The 22023-nt window shown below is 39.6% G+C and overlaps 1 protein-coding gene across 1 annotated transcript in view; it reads right to left on the bottom strand.

The window, feature by feature from the left end:
• LOC115045710 (copine-9-like) overlaps positions 1-22023 on the bottom strand; it is a 50706-nt gene that overhangs the window by 17787 nt on the left and 10896 nt on the right. The gene's annotated exons all lie outside the window — the stretch shown is intronic.

Here is a 22023-nt window from a genome sequence, read left to right as displayed (position 1 = left end):
TAAGCACTCAGGAGGGATTAACACAATTTATTTTTTTTGAAAATGTTGCGAAACTGATGTCAAATTACACTGAGAGAAGTGTACCCAATTGAATGTTGGACTACTCTAAAACCTTGGTGCATACATATGTTTTTGTGTCCTTACACCCAGAATGCATAGAGATTGGTGAGTCATTGCAAAGATTTGGTTTGTATCCCAAACTGATGCCTGCTAGTGTTATCCTAGAGTACTCTCTGCACTCTCTCTCTCTCAAAGATAGTCTTTATCTATTAGTTTTACAGACCTGCTATTATCTGAAGTCCAAGGAGCTTTTGGGAAATCGTGGGCCCCAAGTCGGTAACTTTCCAAGCACAGCTCAGTGCTTGTATTGCAGTGCAAGGAATGCAGTGGTTGATTTAACATTACAATGGTTTGGCAGGTTTGGTCTGTGGTCCACCACTTGGTCCCAGACACCCTCAGACATGGCCTGCAGGGTGCCTCCAACAGCACGCCTCAGAGAGAGGGGAGGTAATCACAAATAGAATTTCTATAGAGCCAGATTGGAAAGAACTACGGGGCATCGCAGGAGCTGATAGTTGGATGCAAATATCTGTGATTCAGCTAAGCAATTTAGACTCCATTGTACATCAAACTGAGGATGCATGGCAGAGCACTTGAGTTTTTGTTGTGTAAAGGAAAACCCTCTTCAATTAATGCAACACATAGAAACAAAAACAAGAAACAGTCAGAAACATCGAGTCAGGTCTCTCCAACATGTTTCTGACAATATGATAATGAAACAAGACAAAACAGTTCAATAATTAAAGCCAGTGTTGTTTTGTGTTTTTGAATATTGAAAAGATAAATACTGCATTAATTCATCCATCCTGTCTGCTCCACAACTGAAAGCTCCAATGGTGAAAACATGTATACCATTTTGTTTAGAAAATTGCTGTGGGGCAGTGAAGATGGTAAGAAATGTCACACCTGTAATACAATGTAATTGTATTTATTTATTTATTTTCAATTATTTAACCTTTATTTTACAAGGCAGATGCACAGTGCAAGATCTGGGGACTGAGTCAGAGAGAGGGTCCTGGGTTCGCTGATTGTGAGATTGGTTATGTGTGAATGTAAGGTAAAAACAAAGGTGTGGAGGTAGTCATCCAATTTTATAGACAAGCATGTATCAGTGAAGAAGCCTACGAGCAGACAGGGACAGCCAATCGATCTTAGAATACAGTGTGCAGTGATATGTTACTAAATTTGCAACCAGTAATAAATCTTAAAGCTGTATGGTACACAGTATCCATCACGTGTTATGAGGTGGCACTGACATTCATGTACAATATGTCTCCATTGCAATTGCAAAAATGTTGCAGCAACAAGCCCTTTCTTTAGAAATAAAAGAACAGCCCAATGTTATTTTTTGTTTCTTGGCCAGATTTTCAATGTGAGTTTAAAAAGTAAAGCTGACATCTAAAACAAGATATTTAAAAGGAGAAATAATCTCAATTTTAACTCCATGATACCTCCAAACAGCAGGACAACTGGCTTTTTCTTTTCATTTAGAGCATTGCATTAAACACAAGCCTCAAGTGCAAGACTTTTCCTTGCACTTGAGGCAGTCCACTGCCTTCAACGAAGTACTCTAACAGCATTAAAAATGACGTTGTCATCTGCATGAAAATGAAAATTTGGCATTTTTACCCAAATCATTTATATATATTGTAAATAGCAGAGAACCTAAAATAGAACTTTGAGGGGCTCCCTTGTCAATAGCCAAAATATCAGAGGAACAACCATTAACTTTGCCCCACTGAGTTAGTTTTTTATTGACATATTTCTTTCTTTCTTTAATGCAGTCAAACATGGCGATGTCATGAGGTAAAAAGAAAGCTGATCGTGGATTTTTTCAGTTCATTCCTACAGTCATCTTTTGATAAATCAGCTATTTGCAGCCAAGATTTGACATCTTTAAAATCTCCACATATATTTGTAATTAAAAAATCTTTAAAGAATCAATTAGATTAGAAAGTAAAGTTAAACTGTAAATGATTAAAGCATTAGTTTCATTTCCATGGCTCTGAAAACCGGTTCCATCAGTTAGAATTACATTGCACTAACCTAATTACTGCGATCTGGGGATATGCCAAAATGACTCAAAGACAGTCCAGTAGGGAAGAAATAAAATGGTCAGACATGGAGAAAATGAAGATGAACAGATTATAAAGCAAACTGCACAAAAAGTAATTAAAAGCCAGAGTTTACATTGTAAATAGACAGAAGGTAATTGCATAGTAAAGCAGCATCATTAGATGCAAGATCTGTGTGTACTGATAAGGACAAAGATATGTTGCAAACACCATCGGTATTGTAGCGCACAGTGGAGAGTTAGTCATTATATTATAATTATTTATACTGCATTTATTACATTATATTATAACCACATTATATACATTTATTGCAATGCATTATATATATATTTTACTACATTATATTACATTGGGTCCTGGAAAGTTCACATCAAATTTATTTGTATAGCACCAAATCATAACAAAGTTACATCAAGGCACTTTACATATAGAGCAGGTCTAGACCAAATTATTTATAAATTTATTTAAAGAGACCCAACAGATCCCACCATGAGGAAGCACTTGGCGACAGTGGCAAGGAAAAACTTCCTTTAAGAGGCAGAAACCTTGGGCAGAACCAGGCCTGGGGGTGCGGCCATTTGCCTCGACCAGTAGGATTGAGAGAGGGAGAGAGAGAGAGAGAGAGTTCGGTAGAGTAGTTGGGTAGAGTAGGGAGAGAATGAGAACAGGAGGAGGGGATATTCAAGCAGGTGTAGGCAGGAACATGATGCTGCATGAAGTTCATGAAAATGATGCTGTATGGAGTTCATGACGATGTGGGAGCAGCAGGCGTTGCAGGAACATGGGGTAGAGATGATTCCTCACCTGCAGGATGAGGTAGGGGGATAGAGTGGAGAGGAACCCGCAGAGAGAGAGATTTAGGGAGAACATGGTATTATTTTGTGCAGAAAAATAGAGAAAAGTGCAGAGCTCTTGTATGGCCATTACCATTTTAAATCCCTCACAGATGTTACCAAAGCTTTCACTGCAAGGCTGAATTTTCTTCTCATCAAAGCACTTCCAAGTATAGCTTCAATGCAACACGCAGGTGATAATAGCAAACCAACCAAGCTAACAAATAAACAGTGGAGCGGCCTCAAATCATTTAGATTTTTCTCATTGTCTTGCTCTGATGTTGGTTTTATGGTATCTGTTACACAATACAGAGCTGCTGAATGATTGATGAATCCTGGCCTGGTAAAAGACAAATTCTCATTTGCACAGAACACCACGAACAAACAAAGTCAAACAAAAGGTAAGTTACCAGTGAACTACATTTCGAAAGAGAGCAATTTATGTGAGAGAGCATGCTGGGTACGCCACGTCTAGACAAGCTATGACGTGAATTCTGGCAACAGAGGGGAGCTTAAGTTATATAAGCAGGAGACAGAAATCAAGGAAAACAACAGAGGATGGCTAGTTAAAGATTATTAATGCACAAGACCTGGTCTTTAAATGTGACACACTTTCCTATTCATTTGAATGAGAAAGTGTGTCCAATTTTTTACTGGAAGTGTATATACCTCTCTTCATGCTGACCTTAATCCTCTTTTCAAATCAAACCCTAAGGGTGCATTGCTTTGCATGATGCAGAGTCTCAGTATGAGGAATCAATAGAATTTTTGTAACCTTGTATTACTACCTGCTACAACCAGATCTGATGGCTCAACAAATTCAGTGACGCACAAGATTCTGCTGAAGGTCACTTTGACTTGAATCCTGGATGTTGCAATCACATTCTAAACCTCTTGGTCATTAGGACATTGACACAAACAGTCTTTATTGTCAATAACACAAGGCTTTGGGATGTGTGAGGAAGAAGCCCTGTGATTTGGGATTAATTTAGTTACACAAATTGGAAAATTTGTGCATGTAGCTAAGCCAAGAGTGTGCCATGCACACTAGGTAATGGCCTCACCTTGAATAATGTTGCACATCTCTGTTTGACATGAAAGCATCGTGAGACTTAGATCATGTTTGGATAATGTTCAGTGGCAATATTTAATCAAGCAAGTCAAATGCTGCATTTTGTGATGAACTCAATGTGCCCTGAGTCTGAGTCCTCCACAGGTTTAAATGGTCCATTTTTACAATTTGTCAGCTTTGGCCATTGATGGATTTACACTAGAGGTTATGATCGGGGCTGGGGGCTAGCTGTCCAGCTGGTTAGAAAATATGTTAACAATTAGGCTTCTTTCTACCATTGGAAATGTGAAGTTTGATGCTTACCTCTTTCTTCTGGACTGGTAAATACACTCCTGTAAAGGCTAATGTTATAGCAGTATTGAAACAAAATTGAAAGCTATAAATAAACTATAAATAACAAGTAAAATCATGGAGAAGTTGTGGTTTGAGAAGTCTTTCCTAGTCAAAAGTTTAGACACACTTTTCTAATAATTTGGATGACAAAGTGTGTTCAACTTTTGACTGGTACTATATGTCAAAAAAAAAAAAAAAAAAAACTGTTTTCTAGTTGTGTGGGTAAAGAATGAGTTGATTTTATGTCCTTCCAAATGAAGACTGAAACGTTTTAGACAAAGTTGTTAAAAGCAATACATTAAAACAATTTATTGATGACAGGATTGAATATAAGTTATTATTATCATCACCATTATTATTGTTATTATTATATAATTTATTAGTATTATTTGCAGTGATGGTGCAGTAAAAACAAAATAATCTTGTGCGACAACAAATGGACCAGACTCAGTTATTATCTTCCCAGCAACAAACTTTTGCCCTGCTCTATGTGCCCTACAGATAATATCCAACTATTCCAGTGAGCGGTGATAGCTATCATGTCTTTGGGGTCATCAGGTGGGAACCTCCTTTCACCGCTGTTTCGTCTAGTTAGGCCCACAACACCTCCAGAAGGCTAGACCTTGAACACTGGCGTCCCAGTGTCACCCCCTAATGTCAGTCATCACCACTCCTTACACAAAGACAACTATCTCAAACAGCACGACTGTCAACTACTCTGACCTCTCACCAACTGCACCAGTGAAAGCGGGGTGGGGATACAGACCCTGGTTCGGGTAGGGGGCATGAAAGTATAGAGGGCGCAGGAGGTGGAGGCAATACAAGCTACACTAGCAGATTCAGCGACTAAACTCACCTGAACAGTCCTATACTCAAACAAAACCAACACACCAACACAGGCCAACCCCTCTGGGCTAACTGCATGGTGTCAAAGAACCACAAACACAAAGAGAACTATTTCAAGCAGCACCACTGTCAACTACTCTAACCTCTCACCAATAGCACCAGTGAAAGCGGGCTGGGGATACAGACCCTGGTTCAGGTAGGGGAGAGAAATAGAAGGGGTGGAGATATAAGTAGGGATGGGATACAGACCCTGGTTCGGGAAGGGGGCATGAAAGTATAGAGGGTGCAGCAGGTGGAGGCAATACAAGCTACACTAGCAGATTCAGCAACTAAACTCACCTGAACAGTCCTATACTCAAACAAAATCAACACACCAACACAGGCCAACTCCCCTGGGCTAACCGCATGGTGTCAAAGAGGCACAAACACAAAAAGAACTAAAAGAACTATCTCAAGCAGCACCACTATCAACTACCGCTAAATACACCAAAGTCTGCAGTTCTCAGTTCAAACATCAGTGATGTTCAAAGTTAAATGTCTCTAATGAAATGTCTATTATCAGATTTGGCGCAGGGCTAGTAAAATGGCCGTCAGGTTCTGAAGACATTCTGTCATCAGAGAGCTTTTCCTGGTTTTAGTCTGCCCTGAAGTGTTTTCATGTATGTAAGTGTTTCATAAATGACATGAAAATGACATATTTTTATAGTTTTTTTCTGGTTTTCTTCTCTTTGGAATCTATTTATTTTTATCTTGTTTTGTATTTCTGCTGCCTTTCTCAAGGCTTTTGTAATTTTGACATGTGCTCTCTGTATTATCTTATAACCATTTTTATTACTATTAAAATGCTATCACATCCAAACGTGGTAAGTCTGGAACAGAGCTACAGCTCTGAAGTCAAATGTGAGCTTTTTTTCAGTGCGCAATAACCAGACTGCATGTCATGTACGGGTGAGTGTTGAAATCATTCAGACTGCCCTCATAATCCAAGGCTTGCCAGCATGTGAGAATGGCTGGGGTGGGCATCTGTAAGACCATGATCTCCTGTCCTGTTTCCTCTGAGGCAGTTTGGCCTTATTCAGGTATGTGAAAGGGTATAGTTACATAAAACACCAGATAATTAATCCTTGTGAATAAATAATTTTGCCTTTGTTTTTCTTATTCCTTTTGTTGTATATTTGCTTCTGAACTTGGTGGGTTTGAGTGTGTTTTTATGGCAGCGTGGTTCAGCAGATGGAGACAGGAAAGCTAAGAAATATCTAAGTGAATGTATCTTTTGTTCCCTGCTGAATTAATAGTTTCATCGGATTTGCTTCTCCTCTTTGTAGTTGCCAGCAGAGGATAGAGGCATTATACTACTGTCATTTTTCTTCTGCTCTCTTTCTCTCTCTCTCTCTCTCTCTCTCTCACACACACACACACACACACACACACACACACACACACACACATACACACATACACACAGTCCAAAGGAAAAAAACAAAACAAAAAACTGTCTTACAAGAACCACAATCACCATCCTCTCTGCACAAAACAAATGGAAACCAGATGTTGAATGTATATGGTACAATAATAGCAGGATATCGGTATGAAAACTGAAAAAAATGTGAGTAGCAGTGATGGCAGCTATTCAGGATGCATTTTTAATGACTGGAATAGCTTGGCTCGTGCACTGCTGCAGTTCAGCCCAAACTGTGTTTGGAATGACCATGTGAAGACTTTCTAATCAGTGCTTGTCAGTGATTTGACTTGATTTTAATGTGTAGTTGTTGCCTTGATATTTATACAGTTGTTCGATTCAATGTTCCGCAATGATCCTCAGCTCCAACAATGTGGAACAAACAACTTACAGAAACGTTTTGCTCAGAAGGTAAAGTTTGCTGCATTGGTGAATCTAGAAGAAAGGTAATTTGGAGTTTGGAAAAATCAGGAGGGTTTAAATGTGCTCAATAAATGTCTTGGCAATCTGCCTTTAGGATGGCACAAGAGCAGAGCTGAAGCAGGTCATCATGTGAGCACTGCGGGCTTCATTGCAATCTGACCTCCGCATTTGGAAATGTCTTGTACGCAAGTAGCAGTTTTCAACTCTGCAGTGGGGGAAATGTCAAGAATGACCTGAGGCTTTATGACCAGGATTAGTCATAGATGAACTTTGACATGAATGAAGAATGCAGTGGTCCTCAAAGTGAACAACCCTCATCCTCTGGAGACCTTGAGTATCTCTATAAAATGTAATGGTCAGGCCAGTAGTTGCTCTAAAAGCAGTGGAAGATGCCGAGCATGTGTTTGACAGATGGATAGACTGACTAGTGGTGGATCGCAACTAACATTTTTTCATGAGTGAATGCAGACTGACATAGATATTTGGAAGTTTGAAATAAGTCGGACTATGATGTCAGAAACGATCCTGAAATGCAGTGTGACATTTTACTTGATAAACATGAACTCAAAGGTTTCTGATGGAACTGAAATGATAACATTTTTGAATGAACTCTCTTTGTTTTATTGTATTGCTCTATGCCTGTAGGCATCACGCATAATGGGGACTTGTAGTGGAATATGCTTACAACATATTCTTCTTTAATATTTAGGAGTCTAAGTACTGACCTACTGACATCACCCCTCCTCCTGTTAAAGTGCATTATTAATACAAGAGGAATGTAAAATGAATTCATTGTGACAATAGTGAATAAGAATGATAATAACAATTCATGTTATAGTCCAACGATAACATTCATCATTCATCATCGACAACAGATTCCCCAAATGTTTGAGTTTATTATTGGGTGAATAAAGGAATACATTTGAATCAATAAGTAAAATATGATCTCCAACAACTGTACCAACAACTCAAAAACTGATCATGTGCCCACAAAGAATCATGTATTAGTTTTAGCATCTCAAAGTGCATATTGGGGGTTTTTGATCTCACATCGAATTCTTTTTATTATAATTTTCAGGTAAAGTACTCTGCTGTAAAGCGAAAAAGGCAAATATGAGTCCACATCCCATTTGTGGATTTATGGGACAAGGGTTGAACACACTTTGAGACCTGAACCTTTAAATGGGAGGGAAATGATACCGCTGTAATCCCACCCCGCCACAGAATATTAAGTGTCTCAACAAATTTAAAGCTTTACCTCTCGACATGGGCTCAGGTGTTGCAAGGATCCTGGTAGAGGTGCTGTGTGTACAGTGTTTAGCTGTATGTGTGTGTGTGCAAAGTAAATATATAGTCCACTAAATACACTGCAGCGGAGTAGACTGTGGCACCATTATTGCTGGACTGGTTAAATTTTTTTCTCTCATGTTCCTCCAAGCGTGTTGATGCATAATGAGACATTGAGCAATTCTTTAACTGTAGATTCATGGGAATCCACTGCAAAAGGCAATGACATACGGTATGTAAAAATAATGAGTTTTGTTGAAAGTAGAATTTTAAACATTAAGGTTGGAAAAAATATAATATGATTGGTGGGGAAATGATCACACATGCTAACCCTTTACAAAACAAAATTTGACATTAATCATAAATGAGTGATCCTTTGTGTTTTACAGGAGAGGCTTGAGGGTCCTCCAGCTGCAGTAAAGGCTTAGATAATGGACCCAAAGCCATGCAGCTTTGGTCTTTAGTGGTGATACCTTTTTGTTGTCTCATTCATCTTAACATCCTGCACTACATCTACAGATATGGTGCCAACAGGGGTTTTCATGCAGAAGCCATATTATGTTTTATAAGGCTTTTGTACTTTTATGCATAGACAGTAGATTAGTCTTTTTTAACCCTCATTCAGATTATGTTGTTAAACCTGAACCAACCACAGTGTGTTTTAAAGAAAATTAAAGACTCTATTTTTGGTATTCACCACTTCCTAGGGACATAGTAGCCTGTTTAGCTGCTAAAAGCTCCAGCTATATATCTCTTTGCTTTTGCACTGAACAGCCAGCAAGCAAAGATTTCAGAGCTTCCTCACTGACAACAGGTCTCAGTGTCAATGATGGTGCTGAAATAAAGTTAAAAACCAAAATACTGAGCTAAGAGTTGAACTTTGAAACTTTGGAGCTCAAACCGCTTGGAGCAGATGGACTGAATATTGGACTGTTTATTTATAGAGCACATTTAAAATGACAGCAGTCAACCAAACTGCTGTAGACAGGTTAAAATATAATTGTCACAGTCTGCTCCTGTCTCTCACCATGGACCAGAGTACCTTTCCACTATTCACACCACACCTGCAGCCCATCACCCGCAATCAACCCAGGTATATTCACCAGCTCCACACTCACTCCGTGCCAGATTGTTCTTTGCCATGAGTTTCCGGCGATTACCTGTCAGAGCCCGTTGCCGATCTGCTCTCCACGTCTGCTCCCTGGTGTACCTGCTTGCTTTTCTTCCCCACAACCGACTGTCTACTCTCTCCTGTGTTCTGCTTTTGGGTCCGAACTACCCGGTGTCAATAACAAAATAAGTAGAAGATAGAAAAGTAGAACACATGCATACAGAGCACATACAGTATATATGTATGCAGGCCCTCAAACAACCACACACACACACAGGGGCCCTATATTATATGAATATGCAAACGTGGAGAAGTTCCAGAGTAAAATCGCCGTCATTGGTCAGCAGAGTTGTTTTTCGGGGGATGGTGTCTTGCTCAAGGGCACCTCGGCAGTGCCCTAGAGGTGGACTGGCACCTCTTCATCGACCAATCCACGCTTCACATTTTGTTATCCTGTGAGGGATGTTAACCAGTGACCCTCCAGTTCCCAAGCCAAGTCCCAACCCACTGCCCCCACAGTCAGTGCTCAGACTGGACGAAACACCACTTATCAGGAAAGGTCTTAAGAGTCTGGCAGGATCTATTATGGAGGGGGAGACTATTCCAGAGCCTAGGGGCAGCCAACGCAAAGTCTCTGTCACCTCTAGACTTGAAGCACGGGGAGAACTCTGTAAAGAAAGGCCCTAAGCCTAGGAACCAAAGCCGTGACCTTATTTATTGTTGATGGAGCCATTCTTAATGATTCCATCAATACTTTATCTTGCAGCTGGTGTGCACTTAATTGTAGGCTGAAAGTAGATGTGGCTATAAAACAAAGACGGTGAAATCAAACCATGTCAAGGGTGGTCATAGATCTGGCAGACAATGATGTATTTCAGAGTTGGTGACTTTTAACCTATGAAAAACATATGTTTTTCCCCCCGTGATGGTGGATGTGACCTTGTTCGCTGTTGTTGACTCTGTGACACCATGTGTCACCATCAACAAGGTATTTAAAACTGCCTTTATGAATCTGACTATTGGAATGTATTGGCTTCTGCCCTGCATTATTTCTGTTGTCTTGAGCTCACCTGAAAAAGTAATGCTTTTTTTCACCCACCTAGTATAATACAATTTTATTCCAGTGTTTGTCATTCCAACAAATTTTAAAGTGAAGAATACATGATGATCCATTTAAAAAACACTTATAAACCCGCAGACTAACTCAAATGATCTCCAAATATATTTGGCTAAAGTTTAAACCCAAAGCAACAGCTGTGTTTAAATTTGATGTAATTACATGTTTGCGTCAGAGTGCAGAAGGGTTTATTCCCACAGGTGAGCAGTGATCACTGTTGTTGGTGTGTATGTGTGGTGTGTGTGTGCGCGTGTCAACCAGGTGATGATAACCTTACAGAATTCAGGCCAAGATACAGGTAGTTATTTGATTAAACATGATCACTGTGTGAGAGAGAGAGAGAACAAGAGGGGGGAAAACAAGACTGTGTGCATGTGGATTGTGCAAGTATTTGTGTCCTTGGTCTGCAAGTATGTGTACTCTGCATGCACATGCACGCATTTGTGCACGTTTGTTCTTACTGGCAGGTTAAGCAGTGTTTCTACTAGGTCAGTGACATTGTCATCCAGCCAGGAACAGGGCCGAACTCAGGCCAAACCAGGGAAGCTAGAGCCATTTACTGATGAAACAAAGAAAACTCATTCACATTTCCACATGAAATGCCTGCAAATAAACACACTGAGCATTTTAATCACATGGAAATACGGCCCAGGAAATTTCATGTCACAGGAGAGTGCATGTTCTGTCATAATTTCTGAGACAAAATCCCCCGTTGTTTCAGCCCATGTAATTCTGGCTTTCTGTTTTATTAAACAATTTAATATCACTTGATCGAATTTTATCTTCATTTAATATCACATCACTCATCGCGTACCAAATGATATATTAAAAGAAAAATCTCACCTTAGATTGTCTTTCCTCTATATTCCCTTCTATTTAATTTGTATTTATATAGTTATGTGATTTCATCCAATGTCACTTTACTTAACCCTATCCAACTCAAAAATTTTGGTAAAATTAAGAGATGCTCATTTCCTTTTGAAGAACTTTTTCATGATTTCTTTTATATCCTTTTCACGTTTCTAATTTATTAATCCATTTACCAATAAATATGTATAAAAAAATTGGTGGTTGAATTGTACATTTCGACAATGCACATACTTTTTGTGGTTAATGCTGATATTGTTCAGGCTTAAGGATTTTATTATACATTGAGCAGTAGATAAACTTCCAACTGAATTTTCATCAAGGATTAATGCTGTCAGGCTGGGACTCACACAGGACTCAGGAGCAGAGGTTTTGTCAGTCACAGACTTTATTCTTGGTATCAATGACCTCAGGACCGAGTGAATAAAGGAAACCAGGCTATGAAACCTTAACTGTAGCGGGGAGTCACGAGGGAAAAAGGGGAACAACACAAAACTCTCCGGAGGGAGGAAAACCTGAATAAACAAAAGAAAACTCACTCGCGCTATTAAGCGGAGGATCAAGGTAACTCTATAAAAATGTATAAAAACTCAAAATCACTCTCGAGGAGGAAAAACACAAAAGCTATAGTTGAAAATGAGCTAACTCAGATATAGAAATTTAAAACAAAAATTCACTCCGTAGAGGATCAAAGGTATACGCAAGGAGACGAGGACTGTGGCTAGGACGTACGCTGGTGTGAGACATGAAATGACGACACACTGGCACAAGACAAGGGAAAGACAGGCTATTTGAACTGTGGGGGAAAATGGGGAACAGGTGGAGACAATCGGTAATCAGAAGGACACACGGAGACATGAGGAAGGGCAAGTGTTCTGAAACGAGAGGAGTTAGGCATTTCAAAATAAAACAGGAAATGACGAGACAGTGAGCCCAGACAAGACAACCTCACCATGGTGTGACAAATGCTAATTACAGCTCATTAGCCTTGAGTTCAACTCACTTACTGCACGACAGTGTGCCCTTTCATTTCCAGTGTTGGAATTGTTTATATAGTGATGCTCAGTCGTGAGAAAAGATGATGTAGAGATACATCAATATAGTTTGTTTCCTTTTGGTACTGGTTGGTTAATTGTATTTAAAAGTAACTACAGGAGATTTGATTTGTCATAGACTCCCTTATGGCCTTTCTCTGAGGGGGTGATGAACTTAATTATTGGCTGTAACTGGCAATGTGCTCTGAGGGACGTGCTGTGTCAGAACATTGCAGTGATGATTCTGTAGCTGGAAGATGTCTTCTGATCCAGCAAAGACAGACAAAGATTAAACCAACCATGTGTATGAATCTGGTTTGATGAGGGTGATATTTTTGTGTGTCTGGTCAGGGGCAGCTAGTCACTGCTCATTGCAATGACTCCCTGATCCTATGTTGTTGTTGTTGTTGTTGTTCCTCCGGGTTGTTTAGCACTTTGTTGTTTTAAAATAATCCCCAGTTATTTGTGAATGCTTCTATTTCTATTTAAATTGGAACACATTGGCAGCAAACTTCATATCTCCCGTGACGGATTGCTGTTCTGGCACAAATCTGAAATGTCAAGTAAAACAGGAAAAGTTAAAAATCTCTATCCACAAATAAGGGTGTAATCCCCTCTGTTTAAGTTCAGACATAAAAATCACAGAGAACGAGGAAGAGAATGCATTAGTGATGTAAGACAGTCCTCATTAAACTGCTCAGTCCTTCTCATGTTGTTGCCCACAGGCGATATAAGGAGCCTGAACATTACATTACATAGCAGGAAACAATTTAGCTGAGTTTCAATTTCTTTTAACTTCCTGTGCTTTTGCTGAATTTGTCACACATCAAGGACTCACTTTTTGCACCAGCTCAAGATAAGACGCCGTGTGTATAATAATGGAGGCATCTGCAGTAAAATTGGCCAGAATAGTTAATTATTATTATTATTTTGCTCTTGAATGTGTAGCACACACTAGCTGCTCTGGTGCCTGCGTGGTAAACTGAGGCATGAATGGATTTGAGTAGGGCAAGTCATAGTGATTCTTGATATTTCTGGAATCCTGTATAACCAAATGGTTCTGGAAACCTGAACTAAATGGGTTAAAGTCAAGTGGAGGGTAACTTGAGTAGCATAAAAAGTTGTCCAGATGAGATTTATTAGCTATGGTTCCTTTTACCCCCCACAAGTGTGAGTGTGTATAAATATCTACTGCATGATGCCTGCTGAGATTTTCCCCAACGCCACACATGCATGAAGACACATCTCACTCTCTCTTTGTCTGCACATGCACACACAGGAAAAGTAAACTTCTCAATATGTTCCATGAAAGAGGCTTGTGTTTTCACTCTATTTTCCACGACACGCTGAACAGAAGCCACTGGTAATGGGAACTTGTATGCTGGGAACATGCATTAGCAGCACTTTATTAATCACTGTAGATGGACAATAGAGGTGAGGAACTGGTGATGATGTGGATGAGTTGAGACAAACTTCTTACCTCATTCATTCATTCATCTTCTACTGCTTATCTGTGTCGTAGGGGGATGCTGGAGACAATCCCAGCTCACAGTGTGCAAGGGAGGGGTACACTGTGACTCCAGCTAGTGTGCACTGAACAATTCACAACAATTGTTGAACAAATGTACATTTTATTTCAACATTTTATTTCATCAAGTTTTTGCGCAAAATAACCTCTCTGAAGCTAGATATAGTATTTATGTTGACTCAGCTAATAATTTTTAAGTAAATTAAAATAAATTATACTTAACCCTAACCCATTTGAATGTACTTAAATAAATTATGTATGCTTTTTCAGCTTTTTTGTGCTCTTTCAATCCAATTAAATTGTTGAAATGTAAACCAGTTGATTCTAATTAAATGTTTTACCTATAAGTAGTTCAACTTTTAATACATTTAATACTGAGCAAGTTTGTTAAAAGTGAATTCCAAGTCTTGATGGATGGGCAATCAGGATGTATGCACTTATCATGATGGCCACAGCCAAAATGACTATGTCTTTGTCTTTAATGTTTCAGAAGTTCTGAGCGTCTAGACACTTCAGCACCACAGCGTTTACACTGCCACATAAGCTAGACAAACAAAAGTAAAAAAAAAGAGACAAGAAAAGAAGACAAAAATCACACATATCTTCACCTCAGGGAAACCAACTGTGATTACAGACAGTCAGAATTGACTACACTTTGTGGCAACCTGATGATCTAATCCAGCGGCCCCCAACCCCCGGGCCCGGACCGATACGGGTCCGTGGGTCTTTTGAACCGGGCCCGCAAGCTAGCGAAATGAAAGGACAGTTTCTTTGTGAAGGGGAAAAGGCCCAGTGAGGACTTCCATGAAAAAGAAAGCTGCATTTATTTTCGGGGTTAGAGGGCAGAGAGGATGTTACCTATGTTATGTTGTTGGTGCGATGTTACGAGGACTGCACAGTGGATTCAGGTTTATTATGATATTATTGTTTGACATTAAACTGGTCCATGGCACAAAAAAGTTGGGGACCACTGATCTAATCACCACTTTTAAATTCACAACATTCTTAGCTTGTCCCATCTTTTTCTGATGACCACAGAGAGACCTAAAGAAAGATAAGAAAGATGAATTAAACCTGCCAAGTGAACACAAATACACAAAATCATGAATAACAAGTGTACATCTCAGCTGAGTTAAGTAAGGAAAGAGATGTTTTTGGGTTTTTTTTGCCTTATTTTAGATATAATCAATGTAGATTAGTTTCTATGCTACACTACTGTTAAATGGTTATAGTTCACTTTACAGCATTCATTTATGATAAATTTATGTTCTTAACTTATCTATTAACAATATCAATCATGAATTGGAAGAAATGCATTAATAATAAATACAGACATTTTGATATGATTCCCATGTTCAATAGCACAGTTTGTTTGAATTGCAGTTCTTTCATCTTTCCTGCAGAACATACTTAGGATGTACAGAGATGCTCACCAGTCATAATGTTTGTTTTGTGGTTATAATAAATGCCATGTTCCTGGCTGTATCGCCATATCAAGTCAGTAAAACCTGTGCATACTAAGAATAACCTATTCATAGCGAAAGACTGACTTTTCACAGCATCCAAAGCATTCACTGACTGCATCATCAACACTAATCCTCTAAAAAACTATACATCGGTCATGTGTTAAACCGTTAAAAAAGTGAGCCGCTGAACTGAACCGGAAGTAGTAGCTACTTCGCTGAGAAGACCGAAATGAAGGTGATAACGATCGCACACACGTGCTGCCTCAGCCGGATAAGCAAATGCCCTTTGATTTCAGCAAGCCAGGCAATTAATGCGCCTGACATGTATAAAAAAAGATCAACGATTTGCTGGAGCAGGAGTGAAGTTGTCTGAAAAAGTCTGACTGAGTCACCGAGTCACTCACCTCACCATTTCTGATAGCCCTCTAGAACCAGGCTTCAAAACGAATTACAATTAGTTGATTCGAGTCAAACCCACCGACACTGGATAGTATTAGCATGTTAACATAGCTAGGTAAAACACAGACATATGGCTAGTTGCACCATTGAATGGGCTCATAGCCGCATCAACTAGAGTTTCGAGCAAAACATAAAAAAAATAAATAAAAACACCGTATTTAAAGTAAAAATAAGACACATTGATGAATGTTAAAACACTTGCCCAAAGTAGGAATGAAGAGTAGTGTGCACCTCAACTGGCAGGTGTCCACAGCGAGTAGGCTAATGGACCCGTGTGCTCCAACATCTTGAATTGGCTGTAAATGTGTTTACACATGCATGAAATTCAAACTCCAACCATGGTTGTTTTTTAATGTGGTTGTGGTATACATAATTTCATTACCAAGGTAAGCAAAAATGATCAGTGACATTTTGAAATTGAAACAATAATTTATTTTTGGTCTGAATTATGATCTTTAAGCCAGCAGCCTGTTGGCTGTCCTCGGGGTATTGTGGCAGGAGTAAGAAAACCTTCGGTTTTCTAGTGTTAAAATGGAACTGCTAATACTCCATTAATAAACTCCAATAACTGCATTAACAAACATCAGGCATAGCAAGGATCATTTGTCCTTCTAAACAATATATGTATATATACAGAGAAAATATAAATATATTTCAAGACATATAAACACAATAGTGTTAGCATTAGCACAACCACAGCCAATCCCTCCAGCTGCACCTGGACAAACAGCACAACTAGTGAAGAACATTTATGTTAACCCCCAAAAACTGTGGGTCTTTAATGTTTCACTGTCCAGTGCTGGAGGATAGGCCAAAGGCCTGATCATAGTTTTTCACTCAGAAAGTAAGAATGGGTGGATAGTATACAAAAATTTTGCTAAACAAAACATGTATAACAACAGAGTACTTTTTACATAGTTTGAAACAAGTGTGGAGATGAACTTGTTCATAGGAATGCGGTGGTTCGACAGCTTGGAAAATGTGACTCTAAAGGAAAGAGCTATTGCTTAACTGCAATATATAGTTGAACATAGATAAATACCTTAGAGAAGCCCCACATCAAGTAAATCGAGCTTTCACTTTAAATATATACTTGGAATTTACCAAGATCCAGTAACCGCAAAGTAAACACATGGATTAAAAACTGATTCAAAATTAACGGTCGATCATTTCTAGCTACAGAGCCTCACAAAGCAAACGGCTAGTAATCCATAAAATGTAACTATGTGAGAACTTTATTTCATTTCCCCAAGGAGGTTTCTATATAGTTACAACCATAATGTACATACAACTCACAAACAGGTTTTAAAAAGCACAACATGTGTCCATGGGGGTGATCAATTTCATATTTTTTTTCTTTATCTTGCTTGAGACCTTTTTTTGTGACTAGAAAAGCTGTGATACATGACTGATATTAGTTTGTTAGAACAGAAGAAACAGGATGATTGACACTTTATCTGCTATGTGTGTGTCTGTGTGTGTGTGTGTGTCTGTGCTTCTTTCTATGTGTGTCAAATCATGCAGTTTTGTCTGTTTATGTGAGCTTACAGAAATGATCAGAAATCAAACTGTGTGTTGATCTGTGTGTGTCAATTAGGTTTAAAGCTTCCTCTAAGGTGCACACATTTATGAGTGATTGAATGTGGGTCACACATATCACCATCTGCACAAAAGTACATGCAGCACTGGCAAAGAGTTTCCCCCTCCACCCCTTGCTGTGAATTCTTTACATTCACAGGACCTGAGGGCAACTACGAGCCAGAGCGCTTTTCTCCTGTAACCAGAGCGCTTTGCACAAGTGTGTTATGTTTCTCCTGGTCCCCTTTTTTACAGCTGTCTTTTGTGACTCTCAGAAGTGTGTGTGTGTGTGTGTGTACGTCCAATTCATGCCTTCTATTCTTAAAGTGTTGTCAGAGTGAGTGTAAATGTGTATAATGCAGCAGCTATGCAGCTGTAAATAAAAAGTGGCGAGGGTGGGAGGGCATTCAATGTATTTATATGTTTGCATATGGCTGAATATATGCACATGTATGTGTAATCCTAGCAACACACACACAGGCAAACACTCTGTGCACATACACATCATTACATAAGAGTTTGTTTGAGTGTGTGACAGATAAAATGTGTGTTGAGGTGAGAGGTCTTCATTCTCACTGTGACTTTTAGCTACTTGACATGCAGTAAGTACATGCTGACAAAATGAACTCTCACAACTCCCTAGCACTGCCACCTTTTCCTAAACACAACTTCTTCTGTCTCTTCCTCTCCCCCCATAGACAAGTTAAGTCAGTCTTGTCTTGTATGCATGACTCACATATGACGCTTAGGTGTGTCACAATTTCAACTTTCATAATTACTTTCTCTCTTACTTTGTCTCTCCTTCAAATGTAGAAAACAGGCAGATTTGACCCCCAGAGGAAGAAGAGATATGCATTTCAAGAGCTGGCCTTTGTGTGCACACAGCTCCCGTAAAAAGAGGAAAATTAGACAGAGAAGAGGCAAACTGATAAGATGCAACATGTTCAAAGTCAAATAAAACTCGTAAGACAAAAGTGTGCTGGGTGTTTTGCTGGTGTTTGTAGAACTTGGCTACATTATGAACACTCAATTGCTAATTCAAACCACAATTGAGACGAACTAGTCAGAGGTGATCAAAAGTTAAAAATGGTGATATACAACTCAAAGTTTTCAGTTATAAAGCCAAAGATCTGTATCCATTCAAAATCAGATGTATTGTCCTCACATTGACATGGACCTGAGGCCCGTATCACAAAGGTGGATTTCAGTTTAGTAAGGTAACTTAAGGGTTAAACCTGAGTTTTTAGTCTGAAGAACATGGGTTCATTTCAACTGGGATACGCTGCCATGGTAATTTTTCAGCGGAATGCCTAACCTGCCCTGGAGTAGGTTAAGTTCAGAATAGGAGTGCAGCAGATATGTAAGACCACCTACTGACCAATCAGTTATCTTTGAAAATGGCCCCTGCATTCACAGACCAGCCCATCGATGTTGGTGTTAGAACTGTGAGAGGAGCTCTGAGGAAGGAGTGAGAAAAGTTTTTCATGGTGATTCAGGTGACTGAATCAACCCATTTGATTTTCCGGACAAGGTAACCAGACTTTGTCACAAATCTGCTGTGCTCCACTGGGGTTGGAACTAAAATGAGGATCAAACTCGAAAACAAGCAATAAAAAATAAATCAGAAACATAAATTTGTAGGACATACAAACAATAAATCTTGCTGATGTGGTGAAAATGACAAAGTCGTTGATTTTTATTCTTTGTGGCTTCTGGCAGCTTAAACTGTTAGTCTTTGTTGAAACTATTGATTCATCGTATTATTATTTTGTCCAAATATTTTTTTTTGATTTTGCCTCTATATTGAAATATGCAGTTTTATTTCCTCTCCAAGGTTCTCCAATTGGTCATACACACCATGCCCTGCCCCTTCAGTCTGAACGCACATTGATATAGATGGGCAAAACCTGGATTCAATTAATGAGTTCATAACAGTTCATAACTTCATGAACCCACTTTTCAGGATTGTGGTGGTCTGGGTAAGTGAAACCAGATAATGAAAAAGAGAATCTTGGCATGTTAATCAGACTTTGTGATACAGACCCCAGGAATCTGGATCTGTAGCAACAGGCCAATTGGAAAGAGAAGTCAGATTGGATTGCAATCTATGGGAAAATGTCCCTCCATGTCACTTGATTTATTAGCTATGACTATACCACTCAATCAGGATAGAGTACAGAGCAGGTCAACCCATCTTTTCCTTCCAATATAGGACTGCTGTTTTCAAAAACAAGATGGCCAACAGACAAATCACTGACTGGAGTGTTCAAACCAGCAGCTCACAGACTGAAGGGTGATTCGACATTCAGTTGAGCACACAAACAACATATTTTTTAATGTTCAGTGTCAGAAATGGTGGTCATACTTACCTGGAAATTTGGATGAGCTAGTGCCTTTCATATCAAATCAAATCAAATCAAATCAGATTTATTTGTATAGCGCCAAATCATAACAAAGTTACATCAATACATATAGAGCAGGTCTAGACCAAACTCTTTATAAAATTAGAGACCCAACAGATCCCGTTGACGGCGACAGTGACAAGGAAAAACTTCCTTTAAGAGGCAGAAACCTCGAGCAGAACCAGGCTCATGGGGGGTGGCCATCTGCCTCGACCGGTTGGGTTGAGAGTAGGAGAGAGAGCGAGAGAAAGAGAGAGAGAGTGAGATAGGCATTGGGGGGAGGGTATAGGCAGGAACATGTTGCTGCATGAAGTTCATGGAGTTGAGCTGTAGTACAGAATTCATGAAATATGGGACCAGCAGGTGTTGCAGGAACCACCTGCAAGATGAGGACAGGGAGAGAGAGGAGAGGAACTGGGAGAGACATAGATTTTGGCAGAACATGGTTAGTAAATGCAGTATAATTGCTTAGAACTGGGTGAAGCTGTGTTTTTTAAGAAGGATGGTTCTTATCAGGGCATGCAAGGGGGGAAAAAGGGAGAGTGAGTGAGAGGGAGAGACAGAGAAAGAGGGAGGGGGAGAGAGGGTGAGAGGGAGAGACAGACAGAGAGAGTGAGAGAGAGAGCGAGAGAGAGAGAGAGAGAGAAGCTCAGTCCTTCCCCCAGTAGCCGAGGCCTATAGCAGCATAGACTCTGATATAAGCTCTGTCATGCAGGAAAGTTTTAAGCCTGGTCTTGAAAATTACTAAAGAGTCCGCCCCCCGGATCGATACTGGAAGTTGGTTCCATAGAAGAGCAGCCTGATAACTGAACATCTGTCTCTAGGAACCACAAGTGAACCTCCATCTAGAGAGCGGAGTGGCCTACTAGGACAGTAAGGAACTAAGAGCTCTCTGAGATATGATGGAGCTTGGCCATTAAGAGCTTTATATGTTAAAAGAAGGATTTTGAATTCTACTCTATATTTTACTGGCAGCCAATGAAGAGCAGCTAACACAGGAGAGATATGATCTCTTTTCCTAGTTCCTGTTAACATTCATGCAGCAGCGTTCAGAATCAACTGAAGGCTTTTTAGAGATTAGTTTGGACATCCAGATAGTAATGAGTTAGAGTAGTCCAGCCTAGAAGTTACAAGTGCATGGACTAGTTTTTCTGCATCATCCTGAGTAAGGATGTTTCGGCCTTTCCTCATGTTTCTCAGGTGGAAGAAAGCTGCCCGACTAATTACTTTTGTGAGGGAAAAGGACATGTCCTGGTCAAAAATTACTCCAAGGTTTCTTAGAGTAGAGCTGGAAGTCAAAGTGATGCCATCCAGACTGATGACATGATTAGATAGTATTTTCTGAGGTGCTAGGGCCGAGTACAATAACTTCTGTTTTGTCAGAGTTGAGAAATAAAACATTTCCAGTCATCCAGAGTTTTATGTCTTCAAGACATGCATGCAGTCTGACTATCTGAGTGACTTCATTTGACTTCATTGATAGGTACAGCTGAGTGTCGTCTGCATTGCAGTGGAAGTTGATGCTGATCTTTATGTCTTCAAGACATGTCTGCAGTCTTTGTATCTGTGTAACTTAATTTGGCTTCATATAGAAATACAGCTGAGTGTTGTCCGCATAACAGTGAAATTTGATGCTGTGTTTCCTGATAATATTGCCTAGAGGAAGCAGATAAAGCGTAAAGAGGATTGGTCCAAGTACCGAACCCTGCGGGACTCCATGACTGACTACAGTACATGAGGAGGAGCTGTAGTTAAAATGAACAAACTGATGTCAATCTGATAAGTAGGATTTGAACCACCTTAGTGCAGTTCCTTTAATTCCAATTTCATGTTCCAGTCTCTGTAGTAAAATATTATGATCTATGGTGTCAAATGCAGTACTGAGATCTAGAAGAAGTATGGAGGCTGATCCATTGTCTGAAGCCATTAGAATGTCATTGGAGACTTTAACCAGCGCTGTTTCTGTGCTATGATGGGCTCTAAATCCTGACTGAAACTCTTCAAACAAACTGTTCCCATCCAGATGCTCGTGTAGTTGTTTTGCTACAGCTTTCTCAGTGATTTTAGAAATAA

The sequence above is a fragment of the Echeneis naucrates genome, chromosome 7 (assembly GCF_900963305.1).
Source record: "Echeneis naucrates chromosome 7, fEcheNa1.1, whole genome shotgun sequence".
NCBI lineage: Eukaryota > Metazoa > Chordata > Actinopteri > Carangiformes > Echeneidae > Echeneis > Echeneis naucrates.
The sequence above is the reverse complement of the archived record's forward strand: the minus strand, read 5'-3'. Positions and strand labels throughout refer to the sequence as shown.